Below are 19,689 nucleotides of genomic sequence, written 5' to 3'. Positions count from 1 at the left end.
GGCTGTGTGTTTACCAGGCCACCTGAAAGGCAAGAGGGCATAAGGCACTTAGAAACAGTGGCACAGCTCAAGCAGTGTTGTCTTTGAAAAGTTTTCATTTTCCCTTGAATCAGCTACAGTCTCTTACTTAAGGTCACTGCAGTTTGCAATCTTTGGCAGAAGACTTCTTCCTTTTTTGGTAGTGGCAGTCTGACTTTTTTTTTTTTCCCTTTTGGAAGTGTTTTCCTCTCAAACTGCCATTATCTTCCAAACCTGTTTCATGTTATCATTGTCAGATGCCTCTTTTCTGAATTTCTTAGAACAAAATGCAATGAGATATATATATTTTTTTCTTTTTTTTAAGCATGGAATTGAAAGTCATATGGTTATAATTTGAGAATGTCAAGCTTGATTTTTTTTCAGAGGTTTAAAAAAAATTTTTTTTTTTAAATCGTACCTTTTTCTCTGGGCAGTGAACTCGCTACAGAGACATCAAAGAGAATGTGTACTGGATCAAGGTGATTTTTTTTTTGACCACATCATTGCCAGCTGTGGTGTTTATGATTAGAGACAGGCGTTCCAGACACCTCCGAGTCCTCACTAAGCGTCAGATCTTTAACGGGATCCATCCCAACTGAGTGACACTAAACAGACAGCCAGAGGGGAGTTGGTGGGATAGAACAGGGAAGGAAGGGGGGGTGAGGGTGAGGGAGGCTTTGGTGCCGTGTGCACTCACCAGCCAAGCTATATAACAAACTCTGCAAATGCCAGGCTGCAGGCTGCCCAGAGGCCCCATAGCATTCCTTTCAGCACAGCTTTCATTAGCCAAGGGGATGACTAGAGCCCAGCAAACAGTCATTGATCCTCTTCTCACCAGGCGCAGCGATGCAGTGTTCAGGTCACAGCCCAGTCAGCTTTGAAGTAGCTCCATTTCAGACCACTGACAGCTACAGACTCACAGACCATCGGCTTCTTGGAGCTGACACGATTCCCTCTCGGATCTCCATGCTCTGCTCCATGCAGCTAAGGTGTTGAATTCCCTCTGGATATTGCTTCCACTTGCAATATTAACACTTGTTCAGTGGTCCTATTGACACAAGAATTCTGTAAATAACCAACAGTACTGATAGCTGTGCATGAAAGGGAGTTCTCTTTCCTGCCTTCTGTTCCCTTCTGGGTCAGTGTAAGTGCCAGATAGTTTGCCAATTCAGAAATCAGAATATATATCTGGAATCAGTATCAATGCAATGGTTTTAAATTCAATATTTGGAAATTACTAAAAACAAGATGATTCACTTACCCAGTGATTGCCATTAGCAATGAAGAAAGAAGTGGTTTTATTGGTAACTGTTTCTCTCTCCATGTGAAAAAAATTTTTTTAAAATTCTGTCATCATCAAGATGTGGATCCCTTGCTAACAACAGTTCCTGGTGATGATAGAAATTAAGATCCCTTAGAAGAAAAATGTTACCACTACAATTCAAAAAAGAAACAAACATGCCCACCTGTTGGGGGGAGGACAACTGAAATTCGCATGTCAGCTCTAAGCATCTAAAAGATAAACAAGAGAGGAGAGAAAGTTTATGATACAGATAACAGATGGCTAGTACAGAGCTGCTTTTCAGAACCGCTCCTTTATTACCAGAATTTTATTCCCCCCTCCCTTTTTTAAAAAAAAATCTAAACAATTAGATTTCAGGGTTGGGTGAGAAACACGTAATGAAAGATTCTGGCTTTTGCTCATCATTCTGATCTTCCTGCTCTGCATCCTGAAGGTCCACTTTCTTTTGTTGTCTTCCCAATGGACTTTCAGCTACTTGGACCACTCAGGGGTGTGTTGGCAGCTATCCTCTTTGGATGGTAGACAGTACATTGGTTCTTTGCACAGAAGGAGCATGAAAATTTGGTTTAAACCTAGTAACTCTCAGGCTGCATGGTCTGGAGACAATAGAGGTATTTCATCCCTTGAAATCAGATGTATCTCAAGTAATCAGGTGAACCTGCCTTGCTGGCTGGTGGTGCTTCACTGAAGGATTGGACCAGGGTGTGGAAATAGGACTTTGGTGGTTCAGATTTCCACTGGAAAACAGTGATATCCTGCCATCTCAGAGAAGAAAGTGGCAGGAGATGTCCACATGTATAGGTGATTCCTGCTTATCTGGCAATAGTATTCTTGCTAGTATTCTTGAAAAGAAATTAGTCTTGGACCTTCACAGAAGCTAACATTTCATCTCATAAGGCATAAACACCAGTGTAGAGTAGAATAATGGCATAATGTTTTGAAGCACATGAATTTGCTTATCCATAGGACGTTCCCATAAGAAACTCCCTAGTTCATCATTTGTATTATTTTACCTGTAATTCTAATCCCCAGCTGTATGACTGCCCTTCTCTCTTCTGAGTTGTGTGTCAGTCTTCAACCTACAGTCCTTCCCAGCTATGGCTCATCTACAAATTTGAATAAAACTAGCATCTTTGAAAGAAGAGTCTAACTTTATTCCTGGTCCTATACCCTCTGTGTTTCATTGTACTCGAGAAATTTCTTATTTATTAAGACCCTTTTCTCATGTCTTAGACCCCTGTCTTCATAAAAGCTATTTACTGTAATAAAGTTCTCAAATTTTGAGGGAAAATAATAATAAACAAATAATATTATATACCTTTCATTTGCATAAATACTTCATTTCCTTATTATGTTTTTCTTTTTTTATAATTTCATTTGAGACAGTCTTATTTTCTCGCCCAGGCTGGAGTGTGGTGGCGTGATCTCAGGTCTCTGTAACCTCTGCAGGTTCAAGTGATCTCATGTCTCAGCCTCCCAAGTAGCTGGAATTACAAGAATGTGCCAACATGCCCAGCTAATATTTCTATTTTTAGTAGAGACAGGTTTCACTATGTTGGCCAGGTTGGTCTCGAAATCCTGGCCTCAAGTGATCTGCCTATCTGAACCTCCCAAAGTGCTGGGATTTCAGGCATGAACCCATGCCCAGCCACATCTCATTATTTTTTAAAAGTTTGTATTTTACGAAGAAAGTTACGCTTTATGCCAGTGCTACCCTTCTCCGGGAAAACATACTAATTGATGTTTGAGATGATTGTTTTATTTGATAAAAAGTTATAATTTTATATCAAAAAGATTCTTAGTAGTTTTTTATAGAAACCCCTTAAAACATCATAGTTTTATAGTGTACATAAAAGATGCATTTATCCACATACTACCCTTAAAAATAAGTGTATAAAGTGAAACAACAAAGTAGTTTTATTGGATGTGCCTTTGTCATCATGCAACAATTTAGTTCAGTTGGTTGTTTACTTAATTACATCATGCTCAGGTTCTGTGTGTGTGTGTGTGTGTGTGTGTGTGTGTGTGTGTGTGTGTGTGTTAGCTTTATTGGTCTTCAGGACTGCTCTGTGTCAGCATTATCCCATTTTACAGGTTATGTGACCGAGGCAGAAAAAAGCTCTCATTAGTTTGATTGCAAGTTGTTGGCTTGAGGATTATTGTGACTCATGATGTTTTAGTAACATCATGAGTTTTAAATTACTTCGAATTTTATTTACCATATGCTGAAATAGCATGATTTTAAAAAATACTCAGTTATTCTATTTGAGAGAACAGAAGAATTTATCAGTAATTTGATGATCAAGTACCCTTTTAAAGATTTCATTTCCTCATTACTTCAAGGAAAGAAAAATATTAATATTGAGGAGGGTAATGCTTGTGAAGTTTTGTTCAAGCAGTAAGATGTTTGTGTGTATTCACGTGTGTATACGATAGATTAATAGATTAATCGCTTGATTCAAGCAAATAAAAGTAGGTTTCACATAAATTTTTTATTCTATTGTGTACATTTGCATTAGTATTATAAGTATCATAATGAGATTTTTATGGAGAGCACTTTTGATGGAATTTTAAATGAATGTTTTAATGTATTACTGGCTGGCATAGACACACAAGTACATAGATGCTTTAGTGTGATAGCCTTGTGCTTGTTTGGTGAAATAGTATTACTTGTATAATACAGAGAAAAATACCTTTGCTTACTTTATCAGCAAAAGTTCTTGATTCTTTTGCCCCTGGAGTTAGGTTTAGTGTATATTTATTAGCCAGGTGCAGTGTGGCTCATGCCTGTAATCTCAACACCTTGAGAGGCTGAGGCCCATAGATCACTTGAGCTGAGGAGTTCAAGACCTGCCTGGGCAACATGGCGAAACCCCATCTCTACAAAAAATACAAAAATGAGCTGGGCATGGTGGCTTGCACCTGTGGTCCCAGTGACCCTCCTACTGAGGTAGAAGGATCACTTAATCCTGGGTGGTTGAGACTACAGTGAGCTGTGTTTGAGCCATTGCACTCCAGCCTGGGTGACAAAGCAAGACCCTGCCAAAACAAACAAACAAACAAAAAAACCAAAACGAAATTTATTGCCAGCCATGGTGGCTCATGCCTGTGATCCCAGTGCATTGGAAAAATTAGACAGAATGACCCCTTGAGTCCAGGAGTTCAAGACCAGCCTGGGCAACAAAGCAAGACCCTTTCTCTACAAAAGATTTTAAAACCAGCCAGGCATAGTGTCAGGCATCTGTAGTCCCACCTACTCAGGAGGCTGAGATGGAAGGATCCCATGAGCCCTGGAGTTTGAGGCTGTAGTGAGGTATGATTGCACAACTGCACTTCAGCCTGGGTGACAGAACAATACTCCGTTTCTTAAAGAAAAAAAGGAGAAAGGAAATGTAGTGATCTCCATTAGCTTTTCTGAGAAAGCTTTTATATTAAAGAAAAGCTAAGTGGCTTTTGTTAAATATAAAAATTTGTTCCCAAATTAGCTCCAAATTTTGCCTGTTATTCTCTCTGCCTTTTGTGGAACAAATGTGTGTTTCCTGACAGCCTTCAAGTATAACCCATAGGTCTGAAAAAGTATTTCAATGAGAATTGCATATTGAGGTCATCTGGAAGGAATTGTAACTTTTTGCCCATGTAAAATCTCACAGTCATTACTCAGATTAAAGACAGTGAAGCCAGCTAGCTCAGTGAAATTTTCAGTTTCCTCACTTTAACACCAAATACCACCCCAGCAGTGAATCACCTGAGAATTTCATACATCACTCATTGATAAAATTTGATAACATTTGTAGGTCAATTTATTCCCCTGGAATTTTCTCTACATCTTCCCTCTCCTGTAATGTGCCATAGTTTGGGGCAGAGCAAATGATTTCAAAAAATCTGTAAAGGCTTATCTGTTGATTTCTGACCTATGAAAAAGAAACTAACCAAGTTTTAGATCTTGTATTTGAAAAGCTGGTGCAAATATATACAGCATATAGCTATGTCAGGACTCAGTGAATGTCCCTGATTGAGTGGATGATACACCAAATCTAAGAGTAAGTGAAAGAAGATACCTGAAAGGAGGTCAGATGCTTCTGTGCTTCCTGCCTTTTATATCTTGGTTATATTACACAGGGGTGATAAGTGGATCTCCTCCCTTTCTTTTCATGACCAAGTAGGATAGTTTGCTTTTGATAGCTATTGTGTGCCTGTAGGCAAATCACCAACTAGGCAGAAAGGAAACCAAGATGCAGGCCTAGCAGGAGGCTTTCCACCCAGTGAGGAAGTTGAACATTTTCTCTTTTATAAAGATGATGGATGATCTGTGGAAAAAAGAACAGTGGGCACTGAGGCCAGCTTCTCTAAGACAGCTTGAGTGAATATGTGGCTAGCACTTCCTTGATTAACGGAGGTCTCCCTGACCGTGGCAGTGTGTTGTGACTCAGAACCTTGCAGGGATGAAATGTTCCTGAACAATTTCTCCAACATCTGAGGTACAGACAGGTCTTTTTAGCCATTTGTTAGACACCAGAAGGAAAAAACTGTCTAACCCATGTAAGACCTGGAAACAGCCTAGAATATTCAAAAATACTTGCACTCAAACTCACCTTAATTTTAGAACCCAAAATCTGGACAGAAGAATCATGTCAGCTAACCATTACAGGTTGAAAGTTCATCCAGGTGACCTCTGTTTCTTAGAATTGTACAAACAACCTCTACATATTTCTTCTTTAGTAGTTAAATGACTTTATAACTTGGAGCTTTGGAGATTCTTTTAAAATAGCCAGTAATACTGCTTTCTTTGGCCAGATAACAATTTTCCTGCTCTGCTGAATAGAAATTTGACAGGTTTTGTAACTTTGTACTTTGGTATGGAACTGAAACGATCTTTGAAGCCTACAGAATTACTTTTATCCAGGATAGTAACTTTGACTTACTCTCAGTTTAAACCAGGCGTCCCCAAACTACGGCCCACGAGCCGCATTTGGCCCCCTGAGGCCATTTATCCGGCCCCCCGCCGCACTTCAGGACGGGGCACCTCCTTCACTGGTGGTCAGTGAGAGTAGCACAGTATGTGGCGGCCCTCCAACAGACTGAGGACAGTGAACTGGCCCTCTATGTAAAAAGTTTGGGGACGCCTAGTTTAAACTGTTCCTTTTGCTATCATCCTGGTTTTCTGAAACTGGGATGGATATGCACAGAGGAGTCAGCTGTTTCTTAATACTGTTTTAGAAAACTTTGTGATGTTGTATGCATTCTTAGTATGTCGGATAGCACTGTTATTAGTGGAATTGACTGAGTAACTTATGTGTGCAAGGCCCTTACTCCTGACAGTTAGAGACATTTATATGTTTCCTGTCCTCAAGAACTGTAGACAACGGCTTCCTTGCATGAAATGATTCTAGTACATTTACCAACATTTATGTGCCAATAAGTAGGAATGTATATGTTAGAATTTGAGGACTTAAGTGACTGGGTGACCTGCAAGAGAAGATACCAGAACCAGGTGGCTTTCTTTAAATGACAGCTTCCCTGAGAGGATGAGACTTGTTCCTAGATATCAAAGGTGCTGAAGATGAAGTGGGCATTTGGGGTGAGTTTTAAGATGTGTGAAACATAAGCTGAGCATGGTTGCTTACACTTGTAATCTCAACGCTTTGACAGGCTGAGGCCAGGAGTTTGAGGCCAAGAGTTTGAGACCAGCTTTGGCAACATAGTAAGACTCTGTCTTTACTAAAAATAAAATAATAAAAAAAACAGCCAGATGTGATGGCATGCACTTGTAGTCCCAGCTACTTGGGAGGCTAAGGCAGGAGGATTGCTTGGGCTCAGAAAGTTTGAGGTTACAGTGAGCTGACTGCACCACTGTAATCCAGCCTGGATGACAGAGCAAGACCGTGTCTCTTTAGGGGAAAAAAAAAAAAAGATGTGTAAAACATGCACAGATCAGAGAAGTAGACTGTTTTGTGGGCAGAAGGCAGAATATTCTGGATAGAAGAAAAGCAGAAGTTAAAAAACTACTTTGTTTAGCAGGGGATTACATAGTGTATGAAAGTGTGGATTTGGGCCCCTGAGCATAAAGAGCCAAGAACCAGTAAGAGTTTTGACCTACGTGGAACAACCGGATGAAAATTGCACGACAGAAGAATTATTCTGGCAATAATGTGTTAAGTAAATTCAGGTGTGAAGAAATTAGAAGAATTTTCTTCTGATGTTCAAGCCAACATATACATGGCAGAAGTAAAACAGAATGGATAGTGGTTTGAACATCTTGTAGTGAGAAAATCAAGAATTGTGTTGTTTTTTACTGAGCATTAATAGTGAGAGATTGAAGGACTATGTCTCTTTTGTTGCTTTGTATTATTAACTCTAAGATGTTGGTGATACAGTCTACCTAAGTATGTGGCAAGAATTCTACGTACTAAAACCTGTTTAAGAGTTGATTGATGTCTTGGAAATGTCCATGATAATCAAGTCCAAGATAGCCTGAGGATCTATTTAGCAGAATAAGTAAGTTTCCTTTAGGCTTTATAGCAACATCTTAAAATTTGTTAATATGTTGAATTATGGACAAAGAAGCAATGCAGACCTTTGTTGTAGTACTTAAACTTTATATGCTGCTGTTACCTGTTTTATCTCTCTCACTAGACTTCAGATTCCTTAGTGGCAGAGAAACTATTTCTTGCTTACCTTCATATACTCTGTGCCTAGTAAAATGCTGGATAGGTCATCAATACTCAATGACTAAAATTTTCTGTAATTTGCATTCTCATTGGTAGTGAACTGTTATAATAATGAGCTATCGTTATGTACTATTGCGTAAGTATAATATAACTCTGCTTTGGAAAGCTCTCAATAGTTTGGCTGCTTTAAGCAAGCAGGAGAGTATTCTCAATTATTTTTAGGTTTGCACTAATGCTATATGTAAAAGTTCATTTATTCATTACTAAGTGTTTATTGTGGACCTACTGTACGAGCAAGTTGTTGAATAGGAAGCTTAAAGAAGGAAATGGGCTGGGCACGGTGGCTCACACCTGTAATTTCAGCACTTTGGGCAGCCGCAGCAGGCAGATCACCTGAGGTAGGGAGTTCAAGACCAGCCTGGCCAACATGGTGAAACCCTGTTTTGACTAAAAATACAGGCCAAATGCGGTGGCTCAAGCCTGTAATCTCAGCACTTTGGAAGGCTGAAACTGGAAGACACGAGGTCAGGGGTTCAAGACCAACCTGGTCAACACATTGAAACCCCGTCTCTACTGAAAATACAAAAATTAGCTGGGCATGGTGGCACATACCTGTCATCCCAACTACTCAGGAGGCTGAGGCAGGAGAGTCACTTGAACCCAGGGGGTGGAGGTTGCAGTGAGCAGAGATCACACCAATGCACTCCAGCTTGGGCAACAGAGTAAGGCTTCATCCCCAAAAAATAGAATAAAATAAAAATAAAAATACAAAAAGTTAGCCTGGCATGGTGGCATGTGCCTGTAGTCTCAGCTACTTGGGAGGTTGAGGCAGGAGAATTGCTTGAACCCAGGAGGCAGAAGTTGAGCAAAAATCAAGCCATTGCACTCCACACTCCAGTGTGGGTGACAGAACAAGACTCTGTCTCAAAAAAGAAAAAAAAAAAAGAAGGAAATAGACACCCTGCCCTCAAGAGGCTTATAGACAAGGGAGAAAGATGAGATTTCTCTATAAATAATTGTACCGTTTGATAGAAAATAGTATGTACAATATGAGATATCTGGATATAAAGTGCTTTAGAAGTTCTTGAAAGTAGGAAAGGTTCCTTTCATTCCACAAGGTCAGGAGGGCTGTACAGAGAAGTGTAGGCGAGGCGTGGTAGCTCATGCCTATAATCCCAGGACTTTGGGAGGCTGAAGCTGGCAGATCACTGAGGTCAGGAGTTCAAGACCAGCCTGGCAAACATGATAAAACCCTGTCTCTCACTAAAAATAGAAAAATTAGCTGGGTGTGGTGGCCTGCGCCTATAATCCCAGCTACTTGGGAGGCTGCGGCCGGAGAATTGCTTGAACCTAGGAAATGGAGGATGCAGTGAGCTGAGATCACAGTGTGGCACTCCAGCCTGGGCTGGGGAGAACAAAACCAAAAAACAAAACATAAAAACCCAGCATGGCCAACATGATGAAACTCCATCTCTACTAAAAATACAAAAATTAGTTGGGTGTGGAGGTGGGTACCTATAATCCCAGCTACTTGGGAGACTGAGGCAAGAGAATCATTTGAACCCGAGAGATGGAGGTTGCAGTAAGCCAAGATCACGCCATTGCACTCCAGCCTGGGTGACAGGGTGAGACTCCGTCCCCCTACCCCTGCCAAAAAAAAAGAAAAAAGAGAGAGAGGGAAGTGTACTTTATCTGAGCCAGTAAGAGTAGATAGAATTTCAACTTGCCAGATGACACAGGGCAGAAAATCATGAGACCTGTTTAGGAAACAGCAGATAATTTCGCTTAAGCGTGGGATTAAGAAGAGTTATGGCAAAGAAGCTGGTTATATCCAGGACTTTCCTTGACAAATAATGGTTGTCTTCCTGAAGGTCTTTTGAGGTCCCATCCAGAACTGAGTGGGTGGCCTCCATCTACTCTCACATAAGTATTTTTGTGACTTTTCTAAAAACTTGTTATGCCTGTAAAAAGTTTGTGAAACTCGGTATGTTTTTTTTTTTTTAACCTACACTTGACCATTAAAAAGGTAAAAACTTTTTTACAGTTTCCATCCAAGTTTTAATGGGAAAAGTTTGCGATAGTTTTTTAAAAGCTTTCATGGCCCAGTGTCTGTGCCAGTTTCGTCAACTGGCTTTTCAGAGTCCACTTCTTACTAAGTCTTTGGACTTAGTGAAAAGAACTACCAGAAAGCTACAATTATGCTGTTTATTTGAGGAAGTGTTTCTGGTTCGTGTACTCCAGAATTTTTGAAAGAGATTGTAAATGTAATTATTGAGACTTTGTGTACCTGTGACTATCCTACAAATATGCTAAAATGAAGCTCTGGCCTCGCAGCTTAAGAAACTGACTTTTCTGCTTGGGGTGTTAATATTATTATGAATGCTAAAATGAAATTCAAATTACCTGATAGAAGTTCTTAGCACTGTGATTAAAGAGATGAAGTTATGTGAGGGAACCACGTATGTTTTTTTTTGGGGGGGGGGGTCTTTAATGTAACTATTACTGATAAGGACTTAAAACCTTTCTGATTCTCTTTTAAAAAGTTTTCTCGTAAACTTAAAGCACTACTTTCTTTTAGAACAGCTTTAGTGTTTCAAGCTTAAAATCTTCTCTCTTTAAATCCTGGCTGCGTATTCTGCTTTGTCCTTCCAGGCAGAGTTTTCTCTAGACCTTGGTTGGCTCTGAATCCCAAGAGTTAAGACAACTTAGCTTCTATAAATCAGAAGACAGCTTCATTATCAAAGTTATGTGTTTTCACCTTCATAGATAGCCAGTCCTAGTGTTGGTGCCTGGCCCTGCCTTATCGTGTAACCATCAGTACTGCATACTGGAATGTTCTTTGTTTGGATTATTTACTCCTTCTATAAACAAAGATTAGAGCAAAAAATGTCAGTACTGGGCCTCAAGCAATGCAGACTGTTACTGGAAAATTGCAGTGGCATGGTGTGGGATGTGATTTGCTACTCATGCAGGGTGGCGCAGACTTGATGGTTATAATTATTTCTAAGTTCTGTGCCGTATCTGTCTTAAACATTTTATCACATTTGTTCTTCCCAGTACCCCTAGAAGATAGTTTCTATTCTTTCCATTTTACAGATGAGGAAAACAAGGCTCAGAAAAGTTAGCAGTGTTGCCTCAATTTATGTTGTAAGTGGCAGATAATTGTGTTTCAAACCTGGACATTTGACTTCATAGTCCTCTCTTTTACCTACTACATGATAAAGAAATTCTGAAGACAATAATGTTAAAACTAGTGTTCCCTAGAACTTGAGCTTCTTGTGACCATTATATGGTCCCACAGTTTTGTGTTGTTTTTCTTAAGCTGTGAGGTCTTGCTGTGTTGCCTATGCTGGAGTGTAGCGGCTATTCACAAATGCAATCACAGTACACTGCAGTGTCGAACTGTGCTGGCCCCAAGTGATCCGGCCGCCTCAGCTTCCTCAGTAGCTGGGACTACAGGCACGTCCTACTGTGCCTGGCTGGTCCCATAGTTCTAACTTGTTAGTGCAAGATGAGAACACATTTTTAGTATTGAAACTTTTATTTACTTATTTATAGTTTTTTTTTTATATAGGACCTAGAGATAATGAAATTTATCAAATCTTGACTGATCTCCAGTATTTTTGGGGTCTGTATCTTTCTTGCAACTTTCAGAGTCTACTTTAAGAATTTACATTTTAATCTGAATTTAGAAAAGAAGCAAAGTTATTAACCAGTCTATTCTGGGAGTCAGTATGTCACAGGGGTTCATCAAGCATCTTGGATAGTTTGGAATAGATGTATTTGTGAAAGAGGAAGACAGTTCTTTCAGAATATGTGGACCTGGACTCTGGAATACATGCATTAGTACATGTATGAATTCTGGAACACATGTATTCCAGAATTTGTTTTTCTATAACCTCTAAGAAATTTGATTCTCAGTAAATGGTATGACTGCTTTTTTTGGAACATGCTTATTTATCACTTACCTTTATAAGCATTTTTACATACAGTGTAGAAAATAATCCTTATTTCACAGATGAGGAAACTATGACTTAGAGAAATGGGTGCTGTTGCTGAGATGACACCTAGTAAGTGCAGGTGTGTTACTACTTAAATTTGCTTTATGGATTCCAACTTGCCTGTAGGTGCTGAGTATGTTTATAAAATCAGGATATATTCATTTCTTGTCTAGAAAAAGTATGTTTTCTGATTCACTACAAGATTATTTTTCTTATTGAACTATAATTCCTGGATAAAACCTCTTGAACTTAATAACTATCACCATAAATATGTTTAATGGGTTTATCGGCATGTTGAAAATTGTATCGTATTGGCACATGAAGAGGCCCACATAATTGCTAAGTAATGGTCCTTAAGGTATTTATAAAGGTGTTATTGATTTGTAGTTTGTATATCCGTATATATTTATAACATTCTGGTGACAAATAAAAACTTGAATAAATATTGTCATGTCTATAGATATCAGTGATAGTAAAAAGTTGAGATATGCCTTATTTAGGCCAACTCTCCCAGATTATCATTTATCAGATTTTCTATTGAGAGACTGCTTGACCCCATTTTTCTACTTCTTGAATTTGTCCTATCACCATCTGATTAGAAACCTAGTTCTCAACCAATGACTATATTGCCTGATGTTGACCGAGGATATATGAGTGTCCTTTAACTCCTTCCTCACTGCCTTTGTGCCCATGTATTTTGTAGTTCTGATTTAAAAAAAAAAATTTATTAGAAAAACAAAAATGAGCCAAAAAAAAAAAACTTAGATGGATTGTGAGGGCATGAATTAAAGTAGGCACGGGGTTGTTAATTTGTCTCCTTCTGCCCATCTGTGGTATAGAGTTTGGAGCTGGGCCCAGGAAGAATGATATTTTGCTTCATTTTTAACCCTCTAAATGTCCTCATTCTTAGCTATACCCAGCATTGCTTGGAAATGGTGTTTGTTGTAACATTTTGGGACAAAATTATGGTGGGGGTGCTGAAGGAGGTTAGTAAACCATATATATTGCATTTTAAGAATGTTTTTCCTCTTACGTGCTTTTCTGTTTTTCTTTCAAATACCCTCTATAGCAAACTGTGCACAATTTCTCTTTTACATATGAAAATTTATTTCAAGGCAAGAGACAATTCATTTAACTGTTATGAATTCACTGAACTTCCTTGTGCTTTTGGAAAGTCTTCTTGGTATGGTTTCATTGATTGAGTTACAATCCCATAAATCTAGGGTATATTAGAATATGCTTGTTGTGGCTCTTCTTTTAGGTCACTTCATGAGTCCACATGAATCCACCTTCTGATATTTATGCCTTTGTTTTGCCCTCTGTGGGATTAACACCATCTCCTCATCAGGTAAAAGCCTGTATGACAATTCACAGACTTTCTTTTCAGCAGAATAAATCTTCTTGTTGATGCAATCTTATGAAATGAAGCATCTTTATATTTTTATGTGAAGTATGATTTTTCCTGCAATTCTGGCTATGACTTTGTATAGCTTTCTTGCATGATTCTGTGGCCTCCTCAGACCTGTGGAGGACCTTGATTATAAATCTAAGCAGACAGAAAGCTAAGTGTCAGAATGATACTCTTCAAGTGAACCATTCACCCCAAGAAAAAGAGGGGGAAGAAAAGCAAAACAAAAAAAAGTGTGGAAATATGTCTAAACCTCTGTTCCCAAGGGTGTATCCCAAAACCATTTATTCTATGGAATGTTAGTGACTTTTGTACTTTAAAAGTTACAAAGTTCTAATGAGTTTGGGAAAGGCTGTGTTAAAAAAAATATTAACCCAGTCTTTTATTCAAAATTTTTTAGAAACTTCTTTTTGTTGTTAGAGATAGAGTCTTGCTCTGTTGCCCAGGCTAGAATGCAGTGGCATGATCATAGCTCACTGTAACCTCAAACTCCTGAGCTCAAGTGATTCTTCCAAGTAACTGGGACTACAGATATGTGCCACCATGCCTGGCTAATTTTTCTTATTTTTTCTACTGGTGGGGTCTCACCATGTTGCCCAGGCTAGTCTCAAATTCCTACCCTCAAGTGATCCTCCCATCTCTGCTTCCCAAAGAGCTAGGATTACAGGCATGAGCCACCAGCCCCTACTCCCACAACCCCAACCAACAAAAAGATATGTTACATTTCCTAAACTCATTTATCTGAGGAGACCTTTTTCTTGGGACTGGCAGTCAAACAAACCCTTGCAAATTAGAAACGCATTTTAAATATGGAAGAAAATGGCAAAGTGCCTTGGTATTTCCCAGGCTTAGTCACTTATTCTCTGTTCTTTAGCAATTCAACCAGTGGAGTAGAGGCTGTAGTTTGCAGTGGGTGTCTTTCACAGTCTGCAACCCTACCAGAGGTCAGGGTAACACAGACCTTAGCTTCCTGACCTTCCTTTTGAGTGTTGATTACCTTCAGTTTTTTAAAACCCACTTAGCCATTCATCCAGCCCATAATGGGATCAGCATTTCTGTCAAACCAGTTGTGGACAGAGAGCTTGTAGGGCCCTTATTTATGCTTCTTCAATTTTGTATGTATCTCGGGATAAGTGAACTCTAGAGGAATACTTTCTGTTTTGCAGACTGTGGGAGATTGGGGTTTAGTTCTGAAAGCATGTATTAAACTCTGCAAGAGCTACTTAGCCCCAATGAAGTCATCTGAATCTAAGGTTTTATATATCTTTCATCCTCCATTTGCACACCCAGCCATCTGTCCATCTATCTCACTGAGTGGTTGTGAGGGTAAAATGTGTGGAAAGTATTGAAAAGTTGTGAACTCTGAGAAGGTTATATAAAAGGCATTGATATCATTATTATCATTAGTCAAGAGGTGTGTTGAGGAATGGTTTTCATTGCTGACTCATGAGATAAGTTATTTCCCTTGTTCCTGAAGATTTTTGGTGAAAAGAATAAGCACTCTTCATTCATATGAATAATAAAGACTCCCTTCAGAAGAATGTTTAGAAGGCTAATAGATTTCTGTTATTGTACAATCACAATAGCATTAGAAAGCACGTATGTAATTTTAAGTGCTTTACTTATATTTGCTCATTTTATTACCAAACCAACTCTCTGTAGTAAGTATGATTACTAACTTTCTTCTACATAGACAGAAACTAAGGCACAGATCACTTAGGTAACTTGCTCAGTTTCATACAGTTAAAAGTGGCAGAGGTGAGATTCGAACCCACACAGTCTAGCTCTGGAATCCATGCTGTTAACCACTGTCTTAGTGTGATTTATAACAGTATACTAAAAAAGACACTGCCTTATAAGAGATTGGTTCAAATACTGATGTTTAGTTATTAGTTGTGGGACATTAGACAACCCAGTAACTACCTATCTCATTCCTGTGAAAGGACTTTATTAGGTATAAAGCACCAACAGATAGTAGTAGTGTAATCTTAACATAGTCCTATTTTGCCACTAGTAATGCTTCTTTCAAATCCATATTTGGAAATAATTAAGCGATGATCATTATTTTCACTGCCCTGTGCCTCCTGCTCTGTCCACCCTGAAAAACTGAATCCTTTGGCCAAAATTTGCAAGCATATGTAAAAGATTGGTTAGCATAACTCAGATTTGCATTTATGACTGGATGGGCAAAGACAAAGGAGATTCTAATTGTTTAGTCATATATGAACTATATATATACTTCAAGTGAGTGAAATATTTTTTTCATTCTAGATATTTTTTTATTTATCTGCTTTGGGTTTACAACCTTGAGAAAAATAAAAATAAAAATATTGTTTGTTCTTGCCATCAGCTTTCATATGGTTACAGAGACAAATTCTATAGATGTAGAAAAAAGAATGTAAATATTAAATAAGAATGCAAGAGTTGGCAAGAAGTCAAGTGAATTGGATACTCATTAAATGCCCAAGGGTGTTGGGGACAGGCAAGGTTACTAAAAACTGGAGCAGGCTTAATGAGACACATCAGACTTGAGTTTTGGTGGATGGGTAGGATTCGGAATGGTAAGGAGAGGATTCTTGGAGAGGGGCAGAGAGGCAGAGGAGAGAGGGAATGTAGTGGAAACCAGGGTAGCCTGAGCATGCATGTGGGTAGAGACATGTTTCAGCCAGTGGGCTGGGCTGCAGGAATTAAGGAGCAGTTGGGAGCAGCAGGCTGCCAGGCTCAGACTCTGGGAGTTTGTGAATCCCCAGCTATGAAATGGGGCCCCATTTCATAGTCTGGGGTTACTGAAGGTTTAAAGTGGAAGAATGAAATCCAGAAAGCTGAGTTCCAAGAGCCTTAGTATGATAGTAGTTAATTGAGCAGTTGGATTGAAGATTGAAGATATTTTCTTAGCCAGAAGAACCAATTAGAAGGCAATTTGAGGTATTGTAAAAGATATTTAGTGAGGGCCAGACGCAGTAGCTCACGCCTGTAATCCCAGCACTTTGGGAGGCCAAAGCTGTCTTAGTAGAGGTTAGGAGTTCAAGACCAGCCTGGCAAATACGGTGAAACCCCATCTCTACTAAAAATACAAAAAGTTAGCTGGGCGTAGTGGTGGGCACCTGTAGTCCTAGCTACTTGGGAGGCTGAGGCTTGAGAATTGCTTGAACCCAGGAGGCAGAGATTGCAGTGAGCTGAGATTGTGCCACTGCATTCCAGTTTGGATGACAGAGTAAGACTCTGTCTCAAAAACAAAAACAAACAAAAACAAACAAACAAAAAAAAAAAACAGATATTCAGGGAGGAGCTATATTTGATGGTAGTGCAAATGGAAGAGAAGGGATGGGCTTGAGATATGCCAGAGGAAGAATCCAGGTGATTTAGTGTGGTATAATTAAAATGCCAGGTCATTTCATAGTAATATAATTAATATTTAATTAACAGTAGATTAATACAAACTAATCTCTAAATATAGGCTCTGGAATCAGACTGCTTAAGTAAGCACTAACTTCCACGTTGCCCTCAGAAAGGTAACTTAACTCACTAAGCCTCCTTTCTCTCATTTGTTAAATGAGAATAATACCCACCTTGGAAGATATACATAAGAATTAAGTGAGATTTAATTCTTATTTACATAAGAATTAAAAACCTTGGCATGATGCCCAACCAATAGTAAGAGTGCAGCATATTTTAACTATAATCATTAATATTTATATTTTAAAATGGGAATTTGATTGCATTGTGTTTTTTTCTAAGTGCCGAACATACCTGTTTTTCTTATGGCAGGTATGCTAATAGTATTAACTAATGAAACAGTTATTAAATATCTCCAATCTGTCTAGCATTTGTAGAATTTCTGTTGTTTGTATTCATATTTTTCTCCTATTTGATATCCAGCAGCCCAGGGAAGATAAGATGGTTTCAACCCCTGACAGATACACACCTTTTCCGGGGGCCACTGAGAATAGGACAGTAGGGCCGAGAATCAGCGGTAGAGATGGACCTGGAATCCAGGCTTCTTCATTGTCAGTAAGGTCTGTTTCCCAATATCTGGCATCATAATTTAAGGTAGGAAACAGAAGAAAACAGAGAATTTCTTGTGGGTTTTTTTGTTGTTTTTTTAATTATAGGTTTTATATTTATTTTTTATTTTTCCATGAGTTCCTTGGGGTACAGATAGTATTTGGTTACATGAGTAAGTTCTTTAGTGATGATTTGGTCCACCCATCACCCAAGCAGTATACACTGCACCCTATTTGTAGTCTTTTATCCCTTGCCCCCGTCTCGCAGTCTTCCCCCAAGTCCCCAAAGCCCATTGTATCATTCTTACGCCTTTGCAGCCTCATAGCTTAACTCTCAAATATCAGTGAGAACATGTAATGTTTGGTTTTTCATTCCTGAGTTACTTCACTTAGAATAATAGTTTCCAATCTCATCCAGATCACTGCAAATGCTGTTAATTTATTCCTTATTATGGCTGCATAGTATTCCATCATATAAATGTATTTCACAGTTTCCTTATCCACTCATTGATTGATGGGCATTTGAGTTGGTTCTATGATTTTGCAATTGTGAATTATGCTGCGATAAACACACATATGCAAGTATCTTGGACAACAGAGAATTTTTTAAAGTCTCTTTGCTTATTCACAGGTGTGACTGGCTAACCTGTTTTTTTCTGTATGATTGTTCTTTCTAGGGTATACAGTGTGTCCTGTATGATGGTGGATGTTTTTAGCCCAACCTTTTTACCTGGCTAATTCCCACTCTACTGTCACCTTAAATGCCACCCAGTCTAAATGACTTTTGCCTTTTTTTCCTAGCCACCACATATTTTCTTTAGAGCAATTTTTATGCTTTGTAGTCCTGTATTTGTTTACCTGTTTGTTTACTTAATACCCATCTCCCTCAGTAGACTTGAAGGTCCATGGGAGCAGAGATCATTTCTGTTATGTTATTTTATGTGCTTGGTTTCCAGTATAATGTGTGGCATCTAATAAGCAATCAGTAAATATGAATTTGAGAATGAATTAGAGAATATGTAATATTCAGACTTAAGTCAAGGAGTAGGTGTGGTCTCTGCTTTCGCTGATAAAGCCAACTTGAATTAACATTATTAAAACTCTCAGTGCTATACTTTCATCCTCTAATACGGACAGAATAATAACTGCCTGCATCTACTTCACAGAAATGTTTTTAGGATGAATGAGATATTCAGTACTGTTTTTTGCAATATCTAGAAATTAGGCCTACATCATAAACTGGGTATTTAGGGAACTCCCTGTTCCAAACTTGGAGATGACAAGAAAACCCCTTTCTGATATTAGAGCTCCCAAAAGGCTGCCAGAATGGCCGTGCTTGAAACAATGCAATAGTGACCACAAGGGTGAACAGATTTCCTGAGCCCTTCACCTTCCTGCCAGGCAATGCCAGACGCTGAGGAACATGTGGATCACAGCCTAATGCGTGGAATTACTCTGCTATCTTCAGAAAAAGAGCAGCATGCATGTCTAATGACATGCTGACGATGGTAGTAGTACTCGCTGTGAGGCTGCTGATGTGATGATGGAACCAAAGTTGTGAGGTTAGAAAGATACTTTAGAAACGAACACCTTCCAGATCCTAGCCCTATAAACAGCAGCTGGGTGTCAGGTAAATACAGCATCTGTTTGAATGGACATGTTTGAATAAAGTTTTCTCACCGTAGCCTAAGGCTTCTAAAGAGCTTGGCAGAGTATTTTGATTTTTGAGATCATCCCCTCCCTGCCTCTAGAAAGGATATGGATCTCCTACTCCTGATAAACGCAAGAAAAAACATATACCACAGATATTTAGATGATGAAAATTATCTTAAATATTTAAAGAAACTGCTGAGCATAGCTTAATCATTTTATCGAGAATCCTAGATTTAAACCTTAAATGTCTGTTCTTAGGAATGAAGGAGTCAGGTTAAACTGCCTTAAAAATAAAGTGCCTCACAGTTGTATTGTAAAATATCAACTGACATTAAGGTAATTGTGCTTAAGCACAACTTTGGGCTCTTTTGAATGTTTGCATAGAAACAATAATGGTGCTATTCTTAATAGTCCAATCCTGGTTCTAAAGAAATAAACCATATTCTTTGTGCATGTGTCCTAAACAGAATCATCTAGGGAAAAAAATGTAGACTCTGAATTCCTTATCTTAGTAAAAGAAGAACAGAACCACATTAGATGTGGGTTCTGGTATCATTATGTTTTTTTAAAAAATGAAACATTCTAAAGGGCCAGGAGCAGTGGCTCAGGCCGGTAATCCCAGCACTTTGGGAGG

At 38.8% G+C, this 19,689-nt stretch overlaps 1 protein-coding gene across 6 annotated transcripts in view; it reads left to right on the top strand.

Moving 5' to 3' along the window:
* Positions 1-19,689, top strand: part of BNC2 (basonuclin zinc finger protein 2) — a 450,289-nt gene that overhangs the window by 358,515 nt on the left and 72,085 nt on the right. The window lies entirely within an intron of this gene.

This window comes from Saimiri boliviensis, chromosome 2, assembly GCF_048565385.1.
Source record: "Saimiri boliviensis isolate mSaiBol1 chromosome 2, mSaiBol1.pri, whole genome shotgun sequence".
NCBI lineage: Eukaryota > Metazoa > Chordata > Mammalia > Primates > Cebidae > Saimiri > Saimiri boliviensis.
This window is presented reverse-complemented; position numbering and strand designations above follow the sequence as displayed.